The following is a 26,251-nucleotide window of genomic DNA, read 5'->3' as shown; positions in this document are numbered from 1 at the left end:
TTATTTGAGCATATTACCTATTAAAATTCTGTACCTATATTCAGTTTTAAGTACTAATTTTTCAAATTTGTACCGCATTTATTGAAAATGACATTTGTTTTTTAGTGCATTCCAGTATCTTAAATGTTTTTAAGATTTTTTTTAAGAATGACTCGTTTGGAATTTGAAGCCCTCTTAACGACTCAATATAAGTCAATATAAGACACCTTAGAGTTGAAGTTGTTTTGATTTTGTGTTATAAACACAATTTTCGAAAGAAAAAAAAATTATCAAAAGATCGATTATATCGAAAAATTACAATTAGAATTCTCAAAATCGTTAAAGACATTGTCGAGAAAATCCGTATTTTCTCAAAAACTTGAATTCATAGAAACATATGGTTTTCAGCTTTTGATAGGGAATCAATTTATTTTATTAGTTTATTTTATTAGAAAATTTTGTATTGAAATCTGAAGTCTTCACAAAAATAGTATTCAATGCGTTTTTAAATATTTTTTTTCTTCAAAATTTGATTGATCATTTCAAAAATTATTCATTGAAATATCTTGATTTAAAAATTAAAATTAAGTGTGAAGTTCTGACTTTTGAAAAAGGTATCATTCAAAATTTTAAGTCTTGACGCCGTTTTTAAATACCTAATTTTTTTTTATTTTGAGTCATTTGTTGCCCCTCCCAAAGCAAAAAATGATTGTATTTGACTCCTCTACAAGAATCCGTTATTCCCCTCTTTTTGTATGGATGGTTCACAGTTTCAAATTATTCCAAAGCAGTTATACCTACTCCTTTTTAATGAAAATTTAATAAAGTTATTTTGAGCGTTTTTGTTTTGTTGTTGGGCACTGTGTTAAATTTTTACTGACTGGATTTCAAAGTTTCGTAGAAATAATGCTACTGTCACGCCACCTAGTGTTTGGTAGGTGTAACTACCAAAGATTTATTAATTCTGCATTCAAAAACTATGTCACTTAGTTTACACAGCGATTATTTGGTTTTCTTATAGGGTTTATCAGGTTTTCAAAATTCAACTGAAACCTGGCCTTTAGAAAATGTTAATTCTCCGTATTAAGTTGACACTTAAAAATAGCTTTAATTTCCCAAGTACCATTCATCTATTAAAAGTTCTTTACCCGTCGAAATTTAACTACATAATATTATAAATGAACATCCGCTTTGTAGCTTTACTTTCATTATTACCTATAGCAAACATTTTGAAACACAAAGTTTTCTATAAAAGTTTCCTATAAAAGCTCATGAAAGTTTTTTTTTCAAACTGTCCCAAATCTCTATAAGTCCAACTGTGGTAGATAAATGCTATTAAAGCTCTACTTTTGAATACAAAATTGGTTCAAGTTTCAAATAATTGTAAACTTTGTGGAGCATAAGTTTTGTAGATATTTTTAAAATACCTTCATAGGTGAAGTTGTTAAATAAAACAACAACTTTTGGTTCGAGTCCATACTATTTCAAAAATTGTTTACATAAAAGCTTTTTCGGTTCAATAAGCTTTCATTACTCTACACTTAAACCAAAGGTATTTTTTAAACCAATTGATTAAGAACAAAAATATCCCTTTATTTTGTCTCAATGAAAGTGTTATATTAAACAAAACAAAAAAAAAATTATATTAAATTTAAATACATAATGTTTTGAAAATTTTAACAGAACGGAAAAAATGTTAAAAAAAATTTCTTTGAGAAAAACTATTTCAAAATATTTTGTGGAATTCTGGATTGAATTGTCGAACGTCATAATATAAATAAAAAGTCGTACCAAATGAAATAAAAATTGATACATAAAATGAAGAAACAAAGAACTGGTGGTTTCATGCTGTTACCACTGAAGAACAAAGGGTTAAAAGTACGAAAACAATTTTGTATGGTCTTTCTTTTATGACAAAGAATTTTTGGATTTTATTTTGTAAATTATTATTTATAAGCAAATGAAATTTGTGAAATACAAGCTTGTTATACCCTTAATTTCCATATGTATATTTTTTCTTGAAAACGTTCGGGACGGGCGGACATTTCAAAGAACAAAACAACTTATGTTACTTAAGCTGTTTTGCAAAATTGGTTTTGGTTCAAAATGCAATTTTTTAAAATGGCTTAAGTCGACATAAGAACACAAATGGTTCACTCGACCACAAGTTTAAAATAGCTTATGTTGACCTAAGCGATGAATACATTTGAATTCAAATTGTCATAAAAGCTTATTGTATCGACTTAAGCTGATTTAAAAAATGTATTCCTTTTAAGATTTGGACGATTTTATTTTAACATATACATAAGCTATTATGCAAATGCAGTTTTTGCCCAAAAAGACTTAAGCTACTATGATTTTTTTAAATTTAACGGTTTATATTTTGCGTAGAGAAATGAGACCCAGACTAAAACAAAGCTGAACAAAAGGTGAACATGTTAAGCAAATAAAATCGATTTTCACTTATGTCGACATAAGCTTTTTTAACTTATTACCACAGAATTTATTGTGAGTAATAATTTCGAGAAAATTCAGTAACCCGTTTTAAAAATATTGATTTTTCAAAAAAAAAAAAAAAAAATTACATTACAAAAAAAAAACCAAAATTCATATTTTTGAAATTTTTGAAAATTTTTAAATTCAGATTATCAAAATGCTTTTGAACTAAAATTTTCGTCACGTTTAAAAACGATTAAAAAAATATTTTTTTTTATTTCATTCATTGCAATGAACAATTGTTATTTCCAGTTCAATTTCACGAATCCCAAACTTGGCTTCTAGTAATTAAATCGCAAGTAAAAACATTTTAAAATGAGAATTTTCCGTTTCTAAAAATAAAATTATAAACAAATTAAAAACTGCTTCGAGCGAATTGAAATTCTGTTCATAACCTTTGAAACTGATAAATCGAAAATCTTATTTGAAAATCTACTTCACGATCTACAAATGTGTCTCGAGAAATAGATAAATAGAAAAGATAATGTTGTCAAAAAAATGAAAAATAAAAAAAAAAAAATTAAAAAATGCCTCAAATATTGATAGGCAAAATGCAATTCTAATACAATACAAAATTTTGGTAACACATTCACACCGAATTTTCTACAAATGATAATTTCATTATAATTGGAAGAATTTCAGGAGCGTTTTAAAATTGAATGATTCTATCACCATTAGTGATTGAAAATACTCTACGATTACATATATTTTTGGAGATATGATCTCCAATGTCAAAGTTCTATACAAAAGCCTTCATTTCTTCTCCTAATATTTTCCAACATAAATTTTCAGTTTTCCATTCCAATATTTCAATGCAAGTAGTTGCATGCACAAGGAGACCTTTTCAAGTTTCTATTGTTTAAAGTCAACGTCCAGTTCAACCATCACAAACTAAATGAAAATAAATATACGAAAATCCTTTAAACATACCACATTTACAGTATTATGAATGAAATTCAATGAAAAGACAGTCCTTTTGTGTGCATACAGCATACTGAACATTTTCTACTTTCTTCTTTTTAGCAAAAAGGCGTCAGTGCGAAAGGGCATTTTTGTGTTCGTCCTGTATACTCCTTGAGTTGGTCGTCTCTCTTGGCCTTTTTTTCCCACAGAAAAATAAAAACAAAGCACATGCAAAGGCCACTTAATTTCAATTTGACAGGACAACAAGAGGATTCCTGAGGAAACAACCAGAAAAAGTCAAACAACATACACTCATGTGAAACATGACATTTTTACTTACAAAAAAAAAAAAAAAAATAAAAAAAAAAACAGGACAACAACATAAAGAATATGAAAAAGGAATGTTGATTGGATCACATCACTGTGACATTTCATAACTACTTTTTATTTTAACAAAAAAGCATCAGGCGGGAGAGGAACGAGAAATAAAATGTGGTGTCCAACCGCACACATGTTAGCTTTACATATATTATTTGACCATAGAAAAAAAATAAGTAAAATAGTAAAAAAGGACCAACAATTCTCAACTAACCAGGCTACTTGTACCGCGCTACCCTCTATAATTGGGTTATCTCAGAGCAAAGGCAAACCAAAAGGATACTTACAATGAACAAATAATAAAAAAAAAAAAATAAGCTGACTCCTGAGGACCACACAAAGGACACACAAAAAAGGTACACTCTGGTCAACTCACAGGCGAACGAGACGAGAAAAACATAGCCAGAAAGAAAGAAAGGACTTTTCTTTTCCTATTTTTTATACCACGAGATGAATTTAACTCGACCATCCAATCCACACACGAGTCAAGGGAATTCTATGAAAAACTGCAGGTGGTAGATTATGTGCAGACAAAATAAAAAGAGCACGAGTTCTCTTTCCTTCTTCTTTCTCTCTTCTACTCATCTCTCCCTCGATCTGTCTCTCTTTCGCTGTATGTCTTTTGTCTCTCATGCTGCTGCCATACTGAAAGATACAAAGTACCTATCTGCCAAAAAAAAAAGATTGTGGCCTGGGAATGGCTTTCGTATCTTTCTCTTCTATTTTTTTTTCCTATCCAACTTGGATTTCCTTTTACCGTGTTGTCGTCCCGGGGGCAGCCAAGAAGTCCTTCTAAATAAACGAAACTCTGTTTGATTTCGTTTCTCTAAAGTTTAAAATAGAAGTTGCAAAAAAAAAAAAAACATATTAGGTAGGTATCTATACCATGTTACCGGGAGTATCCTAGAATCTCTAGGGATACTCCTTTTGTCAAATAACATTGCGTTGGTGGCATCAGAGAAATGGTGCTGCTGGTTGTACCTTGTAGATATGGTAAAGGATGTGTTTCTGCTCTACTTCTACAAGACAGAAGTGGATTTTTTTTGTTTATTTTTTTTTTTTTTTCTTAAGGAAACTTATGGATTTGTAAAAATATTCAGGATTAAATTTAAATAAGACGAGAAATGTCCGTTTTGTTATGAAATTTTTCTAGTTGAAATAAAACTTTTTGAAGTTATGAGATATCATGTCAATTCAAACTGCTCCAATTGTCATTTCAACCTTTTTGGGTACTGATTTTACAAGCAAGTTTTTACGACTTGGTTGTGTTTATTTTATTTATATTTTTGTTTAAAGTCAAGAATTATTATTTCTTCCTGAGCCAAGCGATGACGACGGCGTCATGGTGTATTCCCTCATCTATTTTATGCTTTCCAATTTTTATTCGAAAAAGATGGTGATGATGATGATGGAGGTGGTGAATGGAAAAAAATGAAGCTACACTAGAGCGACCCCATTCATTCATATTTCATAAGTGACTAAAAGCCACAAAGTGTAAAGAAAAAAAAAAATATATTTTCATATCTCTGTGTTTTTTTTTTATTTAATTTTTTTTTTTGCTAATTAACTGGTAGAAATGTTTTGATTTTTTCCCGCACACTTTTTTTCGGAGAAAAAAAATCTAACGTTAGGTAAACCTATTTTAAACCAATGAAAAAAAAAAAAAAAAATTGTTGTAAAATTAACAAACCAACCAAGCAAAACACATCAACCCTTATAAATGTGGTTTGGTATAAAAAAATCTATTACACGGAAGGTCAAAGGATATTTTTTTATATAGACTTCAAATTGGTTTGGTTGATGGAAAACCATCTTTGTTTTTTCAGAACCTATGTACCTAAATAGATTTGTACTATAGGTAAGCTGGGTATGGGCAAGGATTCGGGTTTTTTTTTTGTTCGTTTGTTTGTTTTAATTTTTTTTTTCGAAAAGCAGACAGTAGAGATAACTTATTCTGTAGAAAGGTCATTTACACCCTCTTAGTGAAGGCGTTTAACACCTTCTTGATAAAAATCAATATAATCTTAAAATTTCATTGAGTAGGTACATAAAATGAACATATTGAATTTTTTTTCCTTTAAGGGGGGGTTTCCATAGCATTTTAATGGAAGACGGTTGACTAATTGTTGTATAACTTTTGCAGTTTATAAGATAATCTTATGAAACGTACTTTTTTGAAAAGGTAATAAACGTACCTACAAATATTTTTGCATCATTTAAATTTTAGAAACATTTCTTGTGCGATTTTTATAAGGGTCGAAAATGATTTTTTTCCTGCAAATTTAGATTGAATCAGAATTTTGGTTGGGGCACCGTTGTTTATAAACTTTTTATTTATTTTTTTTTTGTTTTATAATGATCAAATGTGTTTTCATGCAGTACGCGAAACAGATTTTTTTTTTTTTTTTTTTATTAGAAAAAAAGCTTCGTTAATTTGTTGTAATTTCATGTTTTTTTACTCACTCTTCTTAGAATAACTTTACCGTTTATTAGTGTTTTTAGATGAAACAAAAAGAAAACAATAAAGGGAAATTAGGAGAATCCAATAAAATTTCTAAAATTTAATTTGAAGTTAGTTTGAACGGTTAATTTGAAGGAAAGGTGTCAAAATGCACTTTTTTAGCATTTTGGTCGTGGGGCAAAGCGTGATTATTTTTTAAAATGTTTTTGTATTTTTTAATGAGAAGTTAATAAAGTTGTTCATGCAACCCGTTTGCCAAAAAAAAATATTTTTTTATTTACACACTAAAAATTTGATTTTAATAAACCAATATTTGCATTCTGTTTTTGAGGAAGGGGCAGTCAAAGCATCCACAATTTATTTTTATTATTTTTTTTCATTATATTTCAAATCAGTTTCAAAAAAAAAATATATATTTTTGCTCACAGTATTTTTGATATAAATTGTTGAAAAAGTGTCTATTTTAGCTTTTTTTACTTTGAAAATTCCATTGATCACGCACACATGCAAATTTAGTTCAAAAGAATGCCACGCATAAGCTGGCGCTGATGAACTCTTTTTTTCTGTTCTTTTCTATTTATTGAAAAAAAACTTGCTCTTGCGCTCTCATTTTCTCGTTATATTTTGTTTTTGTTTTTTGTGTTTACATAATATGTACTTTTTTTTTTTTGTTTCCTATTTCCTCACTCAGGCAGGCAGAAATCATTCATGAAATTATGAAGATGCTGCAGAGAGTAGGTAGATAGTAGATATTTCCTATTTCCTCACTCAGGCAGGCAGAAATCATTCATGAAATTATGAAGATGCTGCAGAGAGTAGGTAGATAGTAGATATTTTTTGCAAGATCATTATCTTTTGTTTTCAAAAAGGGTTGTTTTGTTCTTGTTGACTCTTGGGTTTTTTCTAACAATTCATTTCGTGGGTGCGATCCGCGGTTGCGAGTTGACACTTTTGGGTTTTTTTTTTTTGGTGTCAGCGAAATTCTTTGCATTGTGTAATATTCACATCGCTCGTGCGGGGATATAGGTAAAGGATTAGATATGTGGTATGCATTTGTTTGTGTGTAAAAATGTGTATTGACATTTGACATGTGCTTGTGCACAATGATTGATTTCTATATTTAGGTTGATTTCTGGGTTGTATTGTTTATTATACTACACTCGCGAGTGCGTGCGGGGTTATATAATATAAATATATCGTTTTGTTTTTCATAGTCTTTGTTTATACCTATGTTGCGCATTCGGTTTTTTTTTTGTAGGTTTGTAGGTATAATAGTTATATTTTCGCGGGGGAATGTGTAAAGGGTTATATAAGTGTATTTGTGGTTAGAATGCACCTGATGGTATTTATAGAAATAGTTTTGTTTCAGTATGTTTCCTTAGCAAAAACAAAGTTTTTAAAATTACACCTACTGAGGAAACAAGCAAAAAAGTAGCTAATGCCTATCTGAATTTATAAATAAAATATCAGTTTGAAAAAATAGATCATTTTTTTTTCAAAGTGTTGAGCTTGAAAATTATTTTTGAAAACTTCCCTAAACTTTGATTACATAGTTGAAAAATTAATTTCAAGGTTTAAAAAAAAGTAACTTATAAGTTACACTGGTCAACAAGCTTTTTGCCACAAGAACCAAAATATACTTTTCTATATGTTTTTGATATGCTGAACTCGAATCTGAAGTCAGAAAATGTTTATTGGCCTCCGTTTTTGAAATATTACCGTTAGAAAATACCGAAAAACGTCATTTTGGCTGTTTTCGAGGTTATGTTTTTATGTGGGGTAGTTCCTTATGAAAAAATTTGTAACGGTTCCTATAAGAACTGGTTTTATTCTTTCAAAAAATGTTTAAATCTTTCCGATATCTTTTTTACTTCCCGAGATATTTAAAATTTAAGGAGTGGTCTTTGACTCAGAAATAGCACTGGCCAAACAAATTAAACTTTTTTTGCCACAAGAACCAAAATATACTTTTTTAAAGGTTTTTGAGTTGCTGAACTCGAATGCGCAATCAGAAAAATGCTATTGGCAACAAATTTGTTTATAATGAATTACCCCACATAAAAACAGAAGCTAGAAAAGAGCCAAAATGACGTTTTTCAGCATTTTATAACTGTTATATCTCAAAAACGGAGGCCAATCAAATTTTTTTTGACTTCAGATTCGAGTTCAGCATATCAAAAACCTATAGAAAAGTATATCTTGGTTCTTGTGGCAAAAAAAAAGTTCAATTTTGTTGACCAGTGTTATTAATGCTGCCTTATTTTTGTTTCCTAATAATGTAGGTATAGGTAAATAAAAAACAAAATCGATTCAACTGAGTTCATTGCATTGGTGACTCTAAAAAAATCTTTATTAAAAAGGTGTTGAAAGTAAATTGGATTGATATCGAGTCCATCCTCAAACAACATATAGATAAGAACCTAAACATTCTATATATTGTAAGTAAATACATTTCCATGTCAGCCGGCACGCTCGTGTGCGAGATAAAAAATTGCTCAACGAAGAACAACTGAAAAGTGAGCAAGAACCTGAAAACCAATCCTTCTGCGCATCTACTCATATTTTTATACAAACTACACAAAGGATACTGTCAAGTATATTATATCAATGCACCCATATAACACATCCTCTACCTGCTTCTCCGCTGAACAACTATAATTATTATTATAATGCAAAAAATTTCTCTGATACACAAAAAACTCAAATGCCATCCACAACAGCAACATGGAAACAAGTTTTCATTTCAAAAATAAATAGGTATACACTCCAGAAATCTTTCATGAAAATATTGAATTTCAAACCAGTTTTCGTCCACAAACACCATATCCATATAAAGATCTATGTAGTATACCTACATCCATTTGCATGTCACCCCGCACGCGTGAGTGCGATGGCGATCTCACAAAGAGACAATGAATGAAAACCATAACCAACATCCTGAGAGTAAAAAACCAGAGAATTCGATGGCGAGAGAGCGAAACACATTCACTAATACACACAAATGCTTTTACATGAGATTTGACTTTGCTGAAAAAGGGAACCCAGTCTTAAAGGTCGCGGTCGTTGCGAATTAAAAAAATTAACTTGATTTAAAATTTTTGTTTTCAATTATGTGCAATGAAAACACCCAAATTTTGTATTTTCAATAAAAATGACAAAATTTTCGTGCAAAATTAATTAGCATCTGTATGAATAAAATTTAACTAACCTATATATGAGGCGCTCAGCGCCAAAACGGCCTAACCCACAAAATTTCGTTTTGAGAAAAACGAGTTTAAAGAAAATCATATTTTCAGGGTTTCTTTTTTGTTGGCTTGTAAAAGTTATAAAAAAAATATTATTCAATACTTAGTTTGTAATTTTTTTTAGTTAGGAGTGTTGGCTACACTTTTGGGCTAAGGTCTGATATTTTTTTTATTCCGAAACTACATTTGCTATAAATGATTTAGGCAATTTTGTCGCCGAAGCCAAAATGGCGTCCACTAGAGTGACAAAAGTTTTTGGCTCTAATTTTAACTCTATTTAATGTAATTTAATGGGGATGTATTTTTATATTATAAATTGTTTTATTGCGGTTCGATCTGTGTACTCAGTTTGATTTTTTTTTAAATGTGGGTTAGGCCGTTTTAGTTCTGAGCTCCTCATATGTATGTACATATAAACAGTTATTTTTCAAAAACTGGCGGATATTAGAAAAAAAAAAATACATTTTAGGTATAGGTACCTACTGTAAGGTGCTTCAAAAATAACTTGTCTTCTTTTTTTCAACTCTTATTCCCCAAATTTATTAATGATTGGCAAGAAAAGAACTCAACTGAAAACTAGGCGCTGTACCTTTATTCTAAAAGGCCGCTATTTTAGTTTTTAGTTTCCTATACATTTAACAGGAATTTTTGTTTTTTCATTTTCAAACTGAAATTGCGGGAACTTATTATCATTTCTTAAAAATAACTATCACATAATTTGATCCTTTATTAGAATCTTCGACTCTATATAAGATTTAGTTATTATTCTTGAAATTTGCCTAAGCAGATCATTCACATGAAAGATCGACCATTTTGCGGTTCACTGTGTTGTATGAGTAACTTTTATTTCAAAAGAAAAACTGTTTGAAAACTTTCTATCGATGAACACATCCTCAATTTATTTTGTATCATCATTTTAAGTATTTTAAGTGGTGTCATTACTGTTTTTTCAAAATTTTGCAATGGGCATACCTAAAGGGCTTACAAATCGTAGAGCTAAAATTAAATGCTTTATTTTCTAATATAAAAGTTCGTAGTTTGGTATTTAAACTAGTAAGCTTTTTTGTGATTATAAACTGCTGCAGACTTTTTTCTTGAAAAACCAACTTTATGATTAAGGAATAGTCATTTTTATTAATTAAAAATTAGTTGGCGTAGTTTCAGTTTTAATAAAAAAAATTCTTATGTTAAATACATAGAAAACCAAAATTAAAACAGCTCCAGCGTCTAGTTTTCAGGGGGGTTCTTTGTTAGCCATTCACTCACTTTAAGGGTAAGAAATGAAAAAAAAATATATTCTTTTTTAAGCACCTTAGTAGTATGGAGGGTAATTTGCAAAAATAGAGAAAATATTATGGAAGATGGGGGTCTTTTTCACAAGTTTTAACTCTCTAACTGCAAAGTTGATACCACATAGCGATGATTTAAGAAAACGCTTACTTTGGCATGCCTTTACTCATTTTAATATTAATTTCTCCGTTTATACTAATATAAACTTGTTAAGATGTTGAATTTTAGGAGAAATGTTATTTTTTGTAATTGCATTTAAAAAAATGTAATCTCATTTTTGATTGCGCAGATAATAATTTTTTAAGGCTGTTCATTTTTTCTTACCCATGCTAATTTAAGCTTTTAGGACAACGGTAAAATGCACAATTTTGATAAACATAGTGTTTTATTAATTATTTTTGTCAAGAAAACAATAATGATCAAAAAGTCATTCGAAAGTTGGCAAAAACTTGCACCAGATAGAATCTTTAAAAAAGTGTTTTTTTTTGTTGCTCCTTTCATAAAAGAGTGATAATTAAAAAGTTATTTTTGTAGTTTAAGATATAATTTTTAATCTAGTGAAAAAAATTATTTAAAGTTACCTACTATAATAGTTTCTTATAATATATGTATGTACTTCATTTTGATTTCAAGTGACATGAATTATACTCTTTTTTTATCAGTACCTTTAAAAAAATAAAACTCTAAAACTAAGATGTTTTAGTTTTAATTGAAAATCATTTCTTATTTGGTTACAAAATTTCTGAACAAAAGCCACACTTTATTTCATTCTACCAACTGTGGTTCAGTTGTAGTTAGAAGCATTGCTCAGAATTAAAAGTATTTCAGTTTCAACTTTCGTCTGATGTTGGAAGTATTTCTCTTATAAATAAATTTGTACGCAATTTAAAAATAACAAAAAAAAAAGAATCAGACAAAAAAGTGCGAGAGAAAGTGCAGAGAAAAAATCGGAATTGACGGAATAAAAAGCGGTCACTGCAAGTATGTAAGCATACGGAAAAACTGAAAAAATCCTATGTTTGCTTTTTTTGTAAATTTTTTAGATATAAGAAAAAAAAAGCGAATTTCCATCTTGTTAGTAGGAATGAAATCCTTTAAATCAATTGAATGCAGCTTTGATTTATGTTTAAAATAGTAGTGAACTTTTTTAATAGGTAGTTCTTTAAAATTAGGAACACTTGCCCAATCGGTATCCCTTGAAAAAAAAAAAGAAATTTAAAATAAAACAAGAAAAATGTACGTCTCTCAAAACTACATGATTTTAGCAAGTCTCTGAAAATTAGAGTTTTAAAGTTCAATAACAAAACCAAAAATTTATTTAAATGTACCGAAAAAAAATGGAATTATTGACCCTCAGTTTTTTAACAACCAAAATCGCCAACAATTAATTTTTTTTAAATCATTTTTTTGAAAAAGAAAAAACAAAGTATCAGTTAAATCCTTTGACAGACATAATTAAGGTAACAAATATTCGATTTAAAACCCTAAAATCCATAGAAAATCTATCATGTCTTTAACAATTATCTGATGAGTTAAATCAAAGTCAATAATTATCCCTCTAATTTAATGTAGCAAAACTTTTTAGCCCCATTTAATCCTTTCAATCACCGAGGAGCCAACCATAGCGATATAATGCTGTTTTCATCCAAATAACCACAAAATCACCGCACAATCAAATTCCAATCACTTTCACTTCCTTTAACTCGACATAACAGTAAGTAGAGCAGCAGAGCCCCTTTTTATACTTACTTACTTACTCTCTCGCCTTTCGTCGTTCCATCTCAGCAACTCCGTTTGAAGAACACAAATCATTCGCTTATTTGTGCAAATGCCATCGTTAATCCTATTAAATCTCAATAACGCTTCCTTCCATATTTTGTCTTGCTTTGAATTTCAGTAGCATCAGGTCCTTGGAGTTTTTTTTTTTTTTTGTTTGTTTGTTTTGTCTGTTCTCGAGAATTTGAGAAATCTACTTCAATCAATCGTCATTATTAAATACTAATAGACATTTCCTTAGTCATTTATCTATTCTTGGAATAAAATATATTTCTATATGGTATAGGGAAATAGTAGTATCTTTTCCCAGATATTACAGGGGAAAGAGCCACTTCCATATGTCTCATTTTTTTTTTTTTGTATGTTGGCCAATTTTTCGTAGCTTCTCTTGTCGTGGTAACATCTGCTAAAGAAATACGCGTATTTTCTTATTCAATTTCTTGTTGAAAATATTCCTTTTTCCTCTCCTTGGTGGAATGAAAATACATATTTGTCTTCCTTTAAATCAAAAACAAACGAACTGAAAAAAAAAAAACAAAAAAAAAACTGTATATGGGTGATGGTTGGAATCTTGGGTGGATTACGAAAAAGAAATTTATCAAAACGAAAACAATATCAATGCAGCATAATTTTCTTTTCAACCAACTAAACTGAGCAAAAGTGTCTCCTCTGTGTTTTCCGTAAGTCTTGGTGTTTTTTTGTGTTTTTTTTGCGTAAAAAATTTAAAGCTTTGTCACATTCAGTAACACGTTAAGCATAAAACTATCAAAATATCATTTTACTCTTTTGCGCAAATTTTGCACAAAATGCCATATGAGAGAGGATATTCTATCACCCACATTTATATGATTGCCACTACTTACACTAGCGCCATCTATACTACGTACCCCATTTTTGCAAAAAAGGTGAGTGTGTCTGTCTGTCTGTCTGTCTAGAGAAGGAGGAGGTAGTAGAGCATTGCGATTAATTTCACTATCTACACTGAACCACAGTGTGAAACTGGAAAACCCTGAAAATTGTGGATACGGTGGCGCCCGGGTGAGGATTGAAAATTTGTTATGGAATGGCGTATGTATGGAATATGAAGTAAATCTTGGCAAAAGGGATTACTTGTTCGGGATTAATAAAAGGATTACTGGTTGGAAAATACCATCTGTGGCACAGCAGAACAGAAGCAACGTTGCTTTAGTTGGTTATGATATGGTTTGGATGGTTTGTAGTTGTAGAGTAACAGAAGCAGCAGCAGGAGTTTTGGTTGTAAAAAACCCGAACAAACATACAAAAAAAGTTGCAAATAATAACAAAAGTGAGCTATAGCAGTGTCTCTCTGGCAATGGAGTCAGTAAGTCATACTGACAAAAATTCACAGTGGTGTCTGTTAATGGTCTTGTGAGTTTCATTTTAAGAACTTTTCTATCAAAGAATCATGTAAACCTTTTATTTACAAATTTAATAAGTTATTTTTTTTTTCTAAAACTAACTTGCTTCTATAAAGCTTTACTGTAGCTTCTTTACAGAAACATAATTAGTTGCGATCACCAAAAAATAAATTTTTTTTTATGATTGTTGTATAGTTCAGACTCACGAAATATGAAGAACGGAATTTTATCTGGTCAAACCATTATCGTTTATCGATAACTGGCTTTAGTACTTCTTGTATTAAAATGCAGAACTAATATCGTTTATTATATTCTTTAGTTTTTCTTTTAAAGTCTATTGAATAGACCCTTTTGAATGGAACAAATTCGTTCAAGAGTTTTTATTGCTGATTATGACTCCTTCACATATAAAGAATACTCCAGACAAAAATTCTACTAAATCCATTGGTGAATTTCTGAGTAAACGGCAACACTGGTCGGTTTTCAGTTTTTTAGATTTCACTCGAAAACCAAGCCTAACTTTGAAATGGTTTAAGGATACTTTTCATAGAAAATTAATGTTTCTATCAAGTTAAGATAGTTAAAAAATTTTAAAAATTGTTTTTGACTAAAATTTTAACCTAAGATCAATGAAAAGAAAGTTAAAAATTGAGGATTTTATTTTTTTTTTTAATAAATCAAGGGGCATTTCGTGTATGAAGCCGGTACATCCAAACTTTGTACTAATAAAATAAAGTAGATGTAAAATCCTTTGATAATATGCAATTTAATTTTTTTTGTCAACAAACGACTGAAATGTACTTTTTTCAAAATAAGCACTTTTTCTTTGTTTTTGACTTTTTTAGTTGAAAGCAAGTTTTTAAAATTCTTGAACGAATTTGTTTTATTTTTGCTCTGGAGCTCCGGTCTATTAAATAGACTATTAATAACAATGAACAAAATTATACAAATTTAATTCTAAAATTCTAAATTTCGAATCCTCAATACTACTTAACTATTCCATACTCTACTCTCGAAAGACAGCATCCTTACATTTTGTATGAAAAAATCAAAAAAATATGTTTGGAACACTATCGTACTTTCGCAAAAAATTTACCCATTCCATATTTTTATATATTTTCTAAAATTTCAAACCATTTAATTTTCATACTTTAAAATAAGGAAACCATCCTACCAAAAACTTAAGACATGGGTGATTTTTGGAGCAATTGAATTTTTTGGTTCTTGTCCAAAATTGTGTTTATCCATTTGGATCCGGAATTGCCAACTTCGTCAATTTATCGCCACAAATGGTATACGATCAGATAATAGAGAACAGAACTTTGTGCCAAATTTTCTTTTTTTTTTTTTATTTATGTTGACACATAATTTGTACCAAACACTTTAAATACTTTTTATGATCATATAATTTCTGAGGTTTAAACTTAGGCTAACAAATTGGTTAGAAATAAAAACTGTCCCTTTTAGACCCCACTGTTTACTTTCAGCACACATTACCCATTTTAGCTGTGCATATAACATATATCCTGGAACAATTTAATATAGAAAAGAACATTTATAAAAATGCACAGTTCTGTTACAAACATATATAAATATAGTCGTAGTTCCATTTGTGAGTTTGACTGGTCCAAAGTGTTTCTGGTAGAGGATATTTGGTGCATAAATCATACTCGATTATACCTTAATTTCGCTCTCGATTTCTATACCCACCAATCTTTCCTCATATAATCCATTTCCAGGATATCTTTTTTTTTTTTTCAAACCAAAAAAAAGAAGAAAAATTATTTTCCATGAAATATCCTTTTATGACAAAATTAAGTCCGGATAATATCGAGGGCAATATATTTTATGTATTACCGTTCATTGGTTTTTTTTTTGTGTATGTGTGTTTTTGTTCATTCTCCTTCCTTCCTTCAATTTTCCACTTTCACTTTTAGTCCTTTTAGTTCATGTTTTTTTTTTTATTATTCCAGTCCCTTTTATATACACAAGTTATTCCTTATTGAAGTGAATTTGTTTTGACTAAGGCTGCCTTAGAACCACCTTAGGTACCCACACGTCAGATGTCGTCAGTTTGTCATAGCAAGTGAAAGCAGCCTGCATTACACATTTATTGGACATCCGATTTTTCGTTTCTATGTTCTCTCTCTCCATCTTCATTTCTAAACAAACTCCAGGTCCTTATTGTCCTTGTGCCCTCCAGGAGGGATTAGGAGATCGCCTCTTGAATATGATTACAAGACATCAAAAATATTGTTTTTTTTTTTCCTTTACATGTATGTGTGTGTGTGTGTTATAGAATAAAGAGGTTAGGTCTGAAAGTTTTTCCTTTCAAATTGGCATGAATAAAAAAAAAAAAAAAAAAAACAGAAGGAGAAAATCCTCGGACAAAAAAAGGAAAGTTGTTTGGGGTTTATTTTCCGGGTAGAAGCCGATTACACAGTAAGAACCACCGGGTGGTGGTAATGTGTGCAAAGAATGGTTTTATATTTATTTTCGTTCGTTTTTTTTTATTTTTGTATTATGAAGAACGATTTGTGTGGGAAAGAACCAACTTACTGACCAACTCCTCCTACAACTTACCAATACTGGGGGATAATTTTCGAAAAAAGATGGAGATTGACTAAGCTTCGAGACTTTAAGTCAATTATACACAATCTTGTTGGTTATCGGTTTTATTGTATTTTTTGAGCATTTTTTTTTGTTTAATTATTCAATCAAAAAGCTTTGAATAAAGGTTTTTGAATTGAAAGATGTAGAAAGTTATTTTAAATTTATTGTGAATTGTGGAGAGAAGTGACTTGAGTTCTTCTCAAGAAGCCTTTGACATGAATTTGTCTCTTTGGTCAATTAGGGATATTTTTATTTTTAAATAAAATAGAAATCGTAAGTACATGCTTTCGAGCTACATATTTATAAACAAAAACAATATGTTCCCACTTTTCTCGAAAAATCTCTGGTTACTTTTATTTGTATCGCCAACCTTGGTAACTTGTAAGATTTGTGATGGCTTTTATCTTAACGTTTAACATAATTTGGTGTAAACATTTTATCATAAGTTCAAAATCGTTTATCCGAAACAAATTTACCTCTAAATTATAATATTGAATCGACGCTTTTGATTGCCCTGTGCAATGTACATTACATTTAAATAAAAAAAAACATTGTCTAATTGTCAAAAAAGCACTCAAAACCGTTTATCCGGAAAAAAAAACCACTTATATCTTCTCTTTCTGCTATTAAATAATAAAACAAAGTGCTTTGTCAATTTCTATATTATCGCTTAAATAATTTACACAAATACTGAATAGCCAATAGACAAAAGCTATGGCGGGTAACGTGAATAACCGCATTTTTTAAAACAATAATCAAAAATCAAGATTAAAAATGGAAAAAATTATCTTTTCTCCAAAGTATGATAATGTCCTATCCGAAAGACCTGTACACTTAAATAGACTCGGATTTATAACAAACATGTATCCAAGAAGTAGCACAGTTTTATCCGGGATGTCTATGTACACTTAAATAGACTTAATGTTTTATCCGGGATATCTGGATACTTGAATAGACTCATATGCAGAAAGTTTTGCTATTCAGGATGTCATAATGTGTTATCCGGGATGTCTGGATACTCAGTAATGACTCGAATATTTGTTATTAACGTCACGTGCTTATATTATTCCGTGTCAAACACTTATACAAACATTTTATATATGAAAGACAATATATTTCAATCTCATTTAAAAAATATAACGCATATATATGTCATAGTTTTACATAAGATTCTATTTTTAGTCTATTTATAAACACTATTTTAAATATTTTGATGTCTAAAATTTTTAATAAAATATTTCTAAAAAAGTAATTAATTTTTTGTTTCTTTTTTTTCATTTCAGATGGTGTTTTTACGAAATTTATTATGTAAGTGTGTTAATATATTTTAATATCTCTTAAAACAAAAGTATATTCAAAAACACTTTATCCAGAGTCAAAAATCTAGTATTTACAATGAATGAAATATATTCATCCAGAGATAAAAAAAAAAAGATCTCAAATTTGTTATATTTTCTTACAAAAAGTAGGAGCAAGAAATAATCTCCCAATGCAGATTTAACACACAGATAAAAATCTCGCATTCTATTATTTATTATAATTTTATACTCTAATGCCCAAGTTTAAGTTTTTATCCAAAGCTTAAGGTTAAAATTCTAAAAAAAAATAAAATGCAAAAATATTATTTTAAAGTATTGTTTGAATTTATCTATTTATCCCAAACTGAACACACATTTGAAGTAGATATAACCAGAAGTAAAAAACCTTTATCCAAGACTTAATTGGACTTATCCGGAATCTATCTTACAATTGATATACAATACAAATAAAATAGGAATATCCGGAGATAAGAATCCTGTATCTATGTGATGATTGAACTTATCCGGTGTAGTATTTCAGTGGAATTTAGAAACTCATTTATCCCAAACCATAAATACAGTTGAAGTAGATTTATCCAAAATTAAAAAAACATTTACCAGAGCGCGTATTGAACTTATCCGGGCAGTATTAATACCTCCTAAACCCAAAACACAGTTTAAATAAACATATTCATCCAGAAGGGCAAATATTTCATAATTTTTGAAAACAAAAAGTATCTTCCAATAATATAAAAGAAAGAACAAAATATGCATGCAGTAATTACAAATTTATTTTGAAGTTAAAGATTTTAAACAAAAGATACAAAAAACACAAAATAATATTTTAAATTTAATAATTCTGCTTACTCAGCAGATTTATTTGCTTACGAATTTTGTGGAGCAGTTTTCAAAACATTCTGAACACCAGTTTCAAGACGCTTAAGTGCTCTTGCCACACAAGGATCCTTGTCAAAATTTTTCTTACCAAGTGTTTCGAATTGTTTTCCAATAGCTCCCGCACTAGTTGCTGACGACTTTAATGCATTCAATTTTGGCTGAATAGCTTTAGGACATTTACCTTCAATATCATTACTCTTAATGCACTGCCCAATTTGATCGGCCAAATCGATTAATGAATCATAAGCTTTGTCCACTGTTTTTGATGTTCTGGTCTGGAGACTTTCAACTTGTTTCGAAACTGGATTGAAACAGTTATCAGCTGATTCTTGGTATTCGTCAGATAAAAATTGAACTGATCTCTTGTCGATGTCTTGACTTAATTTCTGATTTGCCTTTTCAACTATTTCTGTAACTTTTTTGGTATTGGCTGAAGTAGTTTTTTCGATTGATGCTTGTAAACTTAAAAGTCCTGAGGCAACTGACTTCACAAAATTCAATGTTGAAGTCTGAGCACTTCCCAATTGACCACTAACTTTGGTTAGAGTTTGGAACCAACTTTTTTTATTTGTATTTAGAGCTTCAGTATTTGTTTGATTCTTCAATGCACTTCTTAAAAGTTCCATAGAAATAGCATTTTTGTACAATTCAATATTACCTTCCTTTGCAATTGTTACGTTATCGATTGTCGGGAACTCTTTGATTAATTCTTCATTGCTGGCAGCTTTAAGTGTGTTGCAGACGAAGTCGCTTCCGGCTCCGTTTATACACAACTTTGAAGATTTTAATGCAAATGCTGTTGTAGCTAAGATCGACAAGATTAACAACTTCATCTTGATTTGATAGTGAAGTATCGATGAATCGAACGCCCTATTTATATGGTGAATTTTGTTTGTTTAGGTGAGTTGCTGGTGAAAAATATTTACACTTTGAAACAATGTGTGGTCATTAGATTAATCAGCTAGACAGATGTTATTGCATAATCATCACAAAGGGTAGTTATACTTTGCGAACAATCTTTAAACAAACAAGTGTGCCAATCAGAAGTCAACAAAATTAACATCCGATGAAGTGGAAGGGGAACTGACAACTTTTACTATTTTTAATATATTATTTTTAGCTACATAATAATTTAAAAAATATTTACAAACCATTTGTTTAGTCTGAAACAGGTTCACAAATAAACAGAGTACTTCCTCCATTTTGTAGTTTTTATCCCCGTAGACAGAAAAGGCTATAATTTTACACTGTGGTTCATTTATCGAAAAACGTGTATTTTTGATGCTTACAAGCATTGAAACAGAGTTGCCAATGTCTTGTTCTTATTTAAAATATGACACAAATATTTTTTCTATGTTTTCGGCTTTAATTCTATCGAATAGAATGCATTTCAGTTAAGAAGTGTCTAAAAATAAACAGGTTTGCCGAATCCTTGTTATAATTTAGAGATGACACCTGACTTTAAATAAATATTAAGCTCTAATGATATGATTTTCCTTGATGCTTTTAAGCATATGTAAACCGAAACAGGGTTGCCAAATACTTTTTCTTATTTTTTGTTTTATAGAAGAGAACTTCACCTTTATTTTATTTGTGTTTTACTTCAAAACAAACAAATATGTATTATGCGTTTTGACTATAAACCGAGTATTTTTGGAGCTTTTAAGCATTTACACAGGGTTACCATGGTTCTTTTTATAATTAAAATATAAAACCGTCTTAAATTCTGGGTATATTTTAGCCTTGGTATACACCCAGAAAAATTATTCCTAACCGAGAGCTTTTTTCGGTGGGTTAGTAAAAAATGCGTTAAAAATAACGTAGTCTTGGTTAAAAACTACGTAGTTCTGGTTGTTAAAATCAACGTAGTCGCCCAAGTTAAATTAAATTTTTTAAAATTATCAGTTTAGATGGTTATTTTAACCGATCAACTTGTTTGTATTGATCGAGAAACTCGTTAAAATTTGAGATGTTAGTACAATTTAACCGAGAATGCTGGTAAGATTAAACAATTTTGACTCGTGTAATTTTAATCGCGTTTAGTTTGCAGGTGCTGTATAAGCTAACTCCCTCTGTAAATTTTACACAAGTCTTACGTTGTTTTTAACTTTGTTTATAATTCTATAGAAATGTCAACATCTTTAAAATATACTTTAATGTTTTTATTTTTGATTTCCATATTTTTAGATCTACATTCTTCAAAAAAATTAATTCGAAGATTTTGATATTCTGAAGAAGCCGTTTCTTGAAGTTTTTTTTCCAAGCAAACCGTCGAAGTCTTAATGTCCTATCTTTGTTTTCGTGCCATGCTTAGCTGCACTCGGCAGTGTTTTGAGTAGAAAAAAAATTTAAAAATATGCATATTTTTCTAGTGCTTACAAACTTATTTATAAAATTTGAATATCCTTTGACCTCAGCATTTGATATAACCATAAATTAATTTTAACCGCCATGTGCTTACAAGTGTTTTCTGAACATAAATAACAAAAATCAATTAATTGAATTCGTAGTGGTTTTTTTTTATAAAATACATCCTTCTTTCTAATAAAACTAGAGTTTGATTCAAAAACTGATTACGATATTCAGCTTATAATACAAAAATTCATATAATTGGAATATAAATTCTTAACTTAACTAAAACCGTTGAAAAAAAACAACAAAAAAAAAAAATATATTCAAAACAGAATATCAAGCAACTTAGAATAATTACCTGAAGCCCAAGCTGAGATATAAAAATAATTTCTGATATAAAAATGCCATGAAGTCAGAATGTGGGATGATTCAAATCGATCTCTCTATTTTTATTCATACGTTTTTTGATATCCTATATAATCTCCACAAGCACAGTTTTAGTTATGATTGGTCTCTTTCAATTACCTACCTAAGAACAAAAAAATCATTAATTTTATTATTTATTAGGAAAGCTCACACTAAAAGCATGTGCTTACAAGTTTTTTTTCATTTGTTTAAATGAAATTAAAATTTCATTCTCAAATTAAGTTCTAATTTATTTAGAAATTGAATGTGCTTACAAGATTATCTAAACCCTACGATCTTGACTGTTATCTGAACTTGTTAGCAATTACTAAAAGTTATTTTATACAAATAAAAGCCGATTTATCTTATAAATCTAACTATAAAGAGTATATTTATATGTATTTGTTAACGTATACTTGAACCCTAATAACTGTATACGCTTACAATTTGTTTAAGTTTCCTCAAAATATTCACAGTGCCAGTTTAAAAAAAAATCCTGATTTTTCTTTTTCGTGAATGTGCTTACAAGTTTTTTAATTACTCAAGTCGTGATGACATTAATTCCAATATAGTCATTTGACTTAAAAACTTGAAATTTCCTTTTTGTGAAAATTACCTTTTCTTGGCGGAAATGAGGGAACATTGTTTTTCTAAAACTCGGAGATATGTTCCCGGATTCAATTTTTATGGTAGGTTCACCAAGTAATTAATTTTTATTCTAATACCAATCATACATTTTTTTTTTTCGAAAAACTTCAGTAATGGTTCTCTGGGTTGTTACCAAAATATCCGTCTTAGAAGTTCTTCGATCTTTCATGGTAAATCTGCAGAAGAAACTTTGGACTTCATCAGATCAATTTCTTCCATTATACATAGTTCCATTTCATTCCTGAAAAAATCGTAATTTTTTCGCTAGCCCAATTCAATGGGAGCTAGGTTAAAGCTTTTATTTGTAATTTTTATTTTGTATCAAATGTTTCTAAATATAAACATGTGATCAATATGTTTTGATTGTGCAACACCATCTGTGCAGCTATTTGAAATTTCCCCTGAAATGTAAATAATTTCTATCTACCAAAACCAATTAAACAAACAACATCAACCATATAAATACCGAATTGGAAGCTTCCAAGATCATCAGTCTTAAATCAAGATGCAATTCTTAATTTTATCCATCTTGGCGTCAACAGCCCTTGCACTAAAGTCTCCAACTTTGTGTATCAATGGCGAAGGTAATACCTTTGTCTGCAACGCCATTAAAGCTGTCAATAATGAGGAGTTATTAAAGGAGTTTCCATCAATTGATAATTTATACATTGGAAACACTAATCAAAACGAATTGTATAATTCTACAAAAGCCTTGGAACTTTTGCGAAGTTCATTGAGAAATCAAACTAATGATGAAGCTCTTAAAACAGATTCTTATAAATGGTTTCAGATTCTCGATACGGCAACACAACAATTGGAAGCTGCAAAATCTGGAACACAAAAATTGGTGAAATCAATTGCCTCAGGACTTGAAAATTTACAAACATCGTTGGAAAAAACTACCAAACCCAATGCGGCCACAGTTGAAGAAACCGTTCAAAAGGCTGACAAGAAATTAAGTCAAGCTATCGACAAGAAGGCAATCGAGTATTTAAAAAAGGAATACTATGAAACAGTTGATAACTGCATAGCAACGGTTTCAAAACAGATTGAAACCCTTCAAAATACCAAACAGCCGGCAGTTGAATTGTTTTATAATTCTTTGGTTGATTTAACTGATCAAATTGGACTTTGCATTCAGTCTAATGATGTTGAAGGTGCATGTGCAGTAGCTGTTCAGGCAAAGGTTAATACTTTGACAGCTAAGGCAACAACCGCTCAAGTTGATGCAACACAATTTGATACAGCTGGAAAGAGAAGCTTTGACACGGATCCTTGTTTGAAAAATGCATTAACTCGTCTTCAGGTCGGAGTACAGAATGTTGTTAAAACTTCACCAAAAGTTGATGATGATTAAAGTAGTATATATACATAATGCAACATCCTGCAACATTTTTGAATAAATTCATTGAAAAAAAATAAAAATATGAATTTGTTTGGTGTTATATTTTTGTAGGTCTTTTTTGTAGTTTTTGGAAACCTTTAAATCACATTGAAGCTTGAAGCAAGTGATTATAAGGTTCTGTGTTTGAAGCCTTCCAATTATGATTTTGAAAAATTGATCTTTTTGAAAGGTTTCAACTTTAAATTTGAACGACTGGAATTGCAAACATATGATATTATCTACCTTTTCTTCTCTTTGGAACTAGTTATTTCAAGACTATTTTTCTCATATCTCTTCCTGGCTATTGTATTAAATAAATTTAATTGATGACTTTTAAGTTCTGACAATTACAAAATTGAACAAAGTCAATACAGTAACTGCCAATTCTATTTTTTTTTTTTTTCAATTCACGATAGCGCACAGTGTTGCCTCTGGTGCTTTTAGGTGTCAAAAATTATTCGCACGGTCTTTTTTTTTTTTACTAAAATTCAATTTCAAATTTGAAGTAAAAAACTGTAGGACGTCATGATTTTTAAATATAAACAGCTCTATTTAAAAAACTCATCATAGACATTGCATAGCATTATTTACTCTTTATAATGTCTTTAATAAGAAAATTGTTACTTATAAATTTTATGCAACGTTTAATAGAGGTTGTATAGTATAAGCTAAACGCTTTTTTAGGTTATTTACACCCTGAATAAGAATATATTTTGCTTAAATGTCATTTCAACATATAACTTTAATGGCTAAGAAAATGTTTCTTTCGTATTCTCTACACTAATATTTTGCAGTGTAACAATTGTCATGCCTTTTTGCCAAGATATGGCAATGCAAATGTATTTTAAAGGCAAAATGCACCTAAGGCACGACTGTGTGATGTAATTAAATATTTTTTTTCTTCATAAAAAATCAAAATTTTAGCTTTGTTTCACATCTGGTTTAAATAAAACTAATTTTTAAATATATTTTTTTTTTTTTTTTTTTTGTCCGTGGGTAGGTGTTGAAATCTTCAAAAGATTCTATGAGGACCGGAAAACGCGTGCTCATAGATATGTGGGACTCTTTACCACTAAAACCACCTCCTCCTCCCGATTGCAACTAAGTTCAGATGAAACTTATCTAGCAATTTATCTTTCTCGAAGTAAAGTTACGTGTTGCAGGTAACTTTCCGGTGAAAGTTCCTACTGATGATATTTAAAAATAAATAAATAACATTTGTTTGAAATTAAATCATTTAAGTAATGGTTTAAATTTTGTTATCAAGATAAAAAAAAAATATTTTAAAAGAAGTTAAACAAATAAATGTCTAAAACATTTAAATTTATATTAATCAATGCCGATATTTTGAAATAAAGGAATTAAATTGAAAAATTTCACTGTACCAAATCGGAAGGTCAATTTTCAATTTTGTTTTTATTGAACTTGTTATTTACAATTGACTTAAAATTAACTTATGTCTAAGATTCATTGATAGATACAAAATTTTGTTGGCACAGAGGGGGCCTAACCTTATACAATGACTAAGTTATAAAATATAAAGAAATATTATACATGGATAAACTTAATTTAAAGTCTGCTGACTAGGTTGTCCTCGGGGTGTTCAGACCCGGATGTCCAGTTGTGGGGTTGGTTGAGTTGGGTTGGTTTGGTTGGCGTTAGCCACGGTAGTAAGCCGACTGGGTGTCGGCGTAAAAGTTAACTTCTTCGTTGTCCATTGAAATTATGTTCTCAGCCAGTATATCCAAAGCACAAAGGTACTTAGGTTCCGGATGTCGTTGTTGGGCTGTCATTCTTCTCATCAGTTGATTGGGATGGTTGGCGATATTTCCTACCAGTACCTTCGCCGATTGCAGAAGATACTTGTCCAGTGGTATGATTTTTGCTTCCTCGTAGAGTCGCTTGTTGCTATAGTATTTCTGCCGCTGTCGGTCAAAGATGAGTCCAGTGCAAATCCTCAGTATTTTTCTCTCGAACATTTGTAGTTTCTTCATGGCTGTCTTGGAGATGGTGTACCATACTGGAAAGCTGTAGGCAATGACTGGTCGCAGAAGCTGCTTGTAGATCAAGAGTTTCGTTGGTTGACTCAATCCTGTTCTTCTTTTCATCAGAGGGTGAAGGCGATGGAAAGCAAAGTTGGCTTTTTTGAGGACCAAACGGGAGTGATTGTTGAATCTGAGGAGCTCGTTAAAGTTGATTCCTAAGTACTTGGCGTTGCGTTTGGCTGGCAATCTAGTTCCATCTGGAAGTGTCAATGTGATGCTTCTACAGCTTCCAGCCGATCGACAGCCAAATCGGAAGGTTTAGTCCTTCGCAAGCGTCGTACTAAGTTTGTCTCGTCGAGAATTTCTAATATTGTTCTATTAGTATGTTTGACTAAAAAGTTTTTATTTCTTCGCGAACCGTGGGGATTCCAAGATCCCTGTGAAGGTCTTCGTTTCTTATATACCACGGTGCATTTACAAATGATCTTAATAATTTATTTTCAAAAGTTTGTAATCTATTTAAATTTGTATCGCGCGTACAACCCCAGAGTTGAATCTATATGTCCAGACAGGCTTAAGTACTTGCTTGTAAACTAATAATTTGTTTTCAATACTAAGTCTAGAATGCTGTCCGAGCAACCAGTACATTTCTCTTAATTTCATATTTAACTGATCACATTTATTTTTAACATGCGGTTTCCATTTTAATTTCGCGTCGAGAGTCATCCCGAGATATTTTGCCTCATTTGCAAATGGGGCCTG

At 30.2% G+C, this 26,251-nt stretch overlaps 1 protein-coding gene across 11 annotated transcripts in view; it reads left to right on the top strand.

The window, feature by feature from the left end:
- The window catches only part of LOC129916500 (tyrosine-protein phosphatase Lar), a 664,315-nt gene that overhangs the window by 191,377 nt on the left and 446,687 nt on the right, over positions 1–26,251 (top strand). For all 11 annotated transcript variants that reach the window (XM_055996494.1, XM_055996492.1, XM_055996499.1 and 8 more), the window contains exon 2: positions 17,804–17,828. The gene's annotated coding sequence lies outside the window, so the exon portion shown is untranslated. The remainder of the gene's footprint in view (positions 1–17,803; positions 17,829–26,251) is intronic.

This window comes from Episyrphus balteatus, chromosome 3 (genome assembly GCF_945859705.1).
Source record: "Episyrphus balteatus chromosome 3, idEpiBalt1.1, whole genome shotgun sequence".
Lineage (NCBI taxonomy): Eukaryota > Metazoa > Arthropoda > Insecta > Diptera > Syrphidae > Episyrphus > Episyrphus balteatus.
Note: the sequence above shows the minus strand (reverse complement) of the source record. Positions and strands in the feature narration are given on the sequence as shown.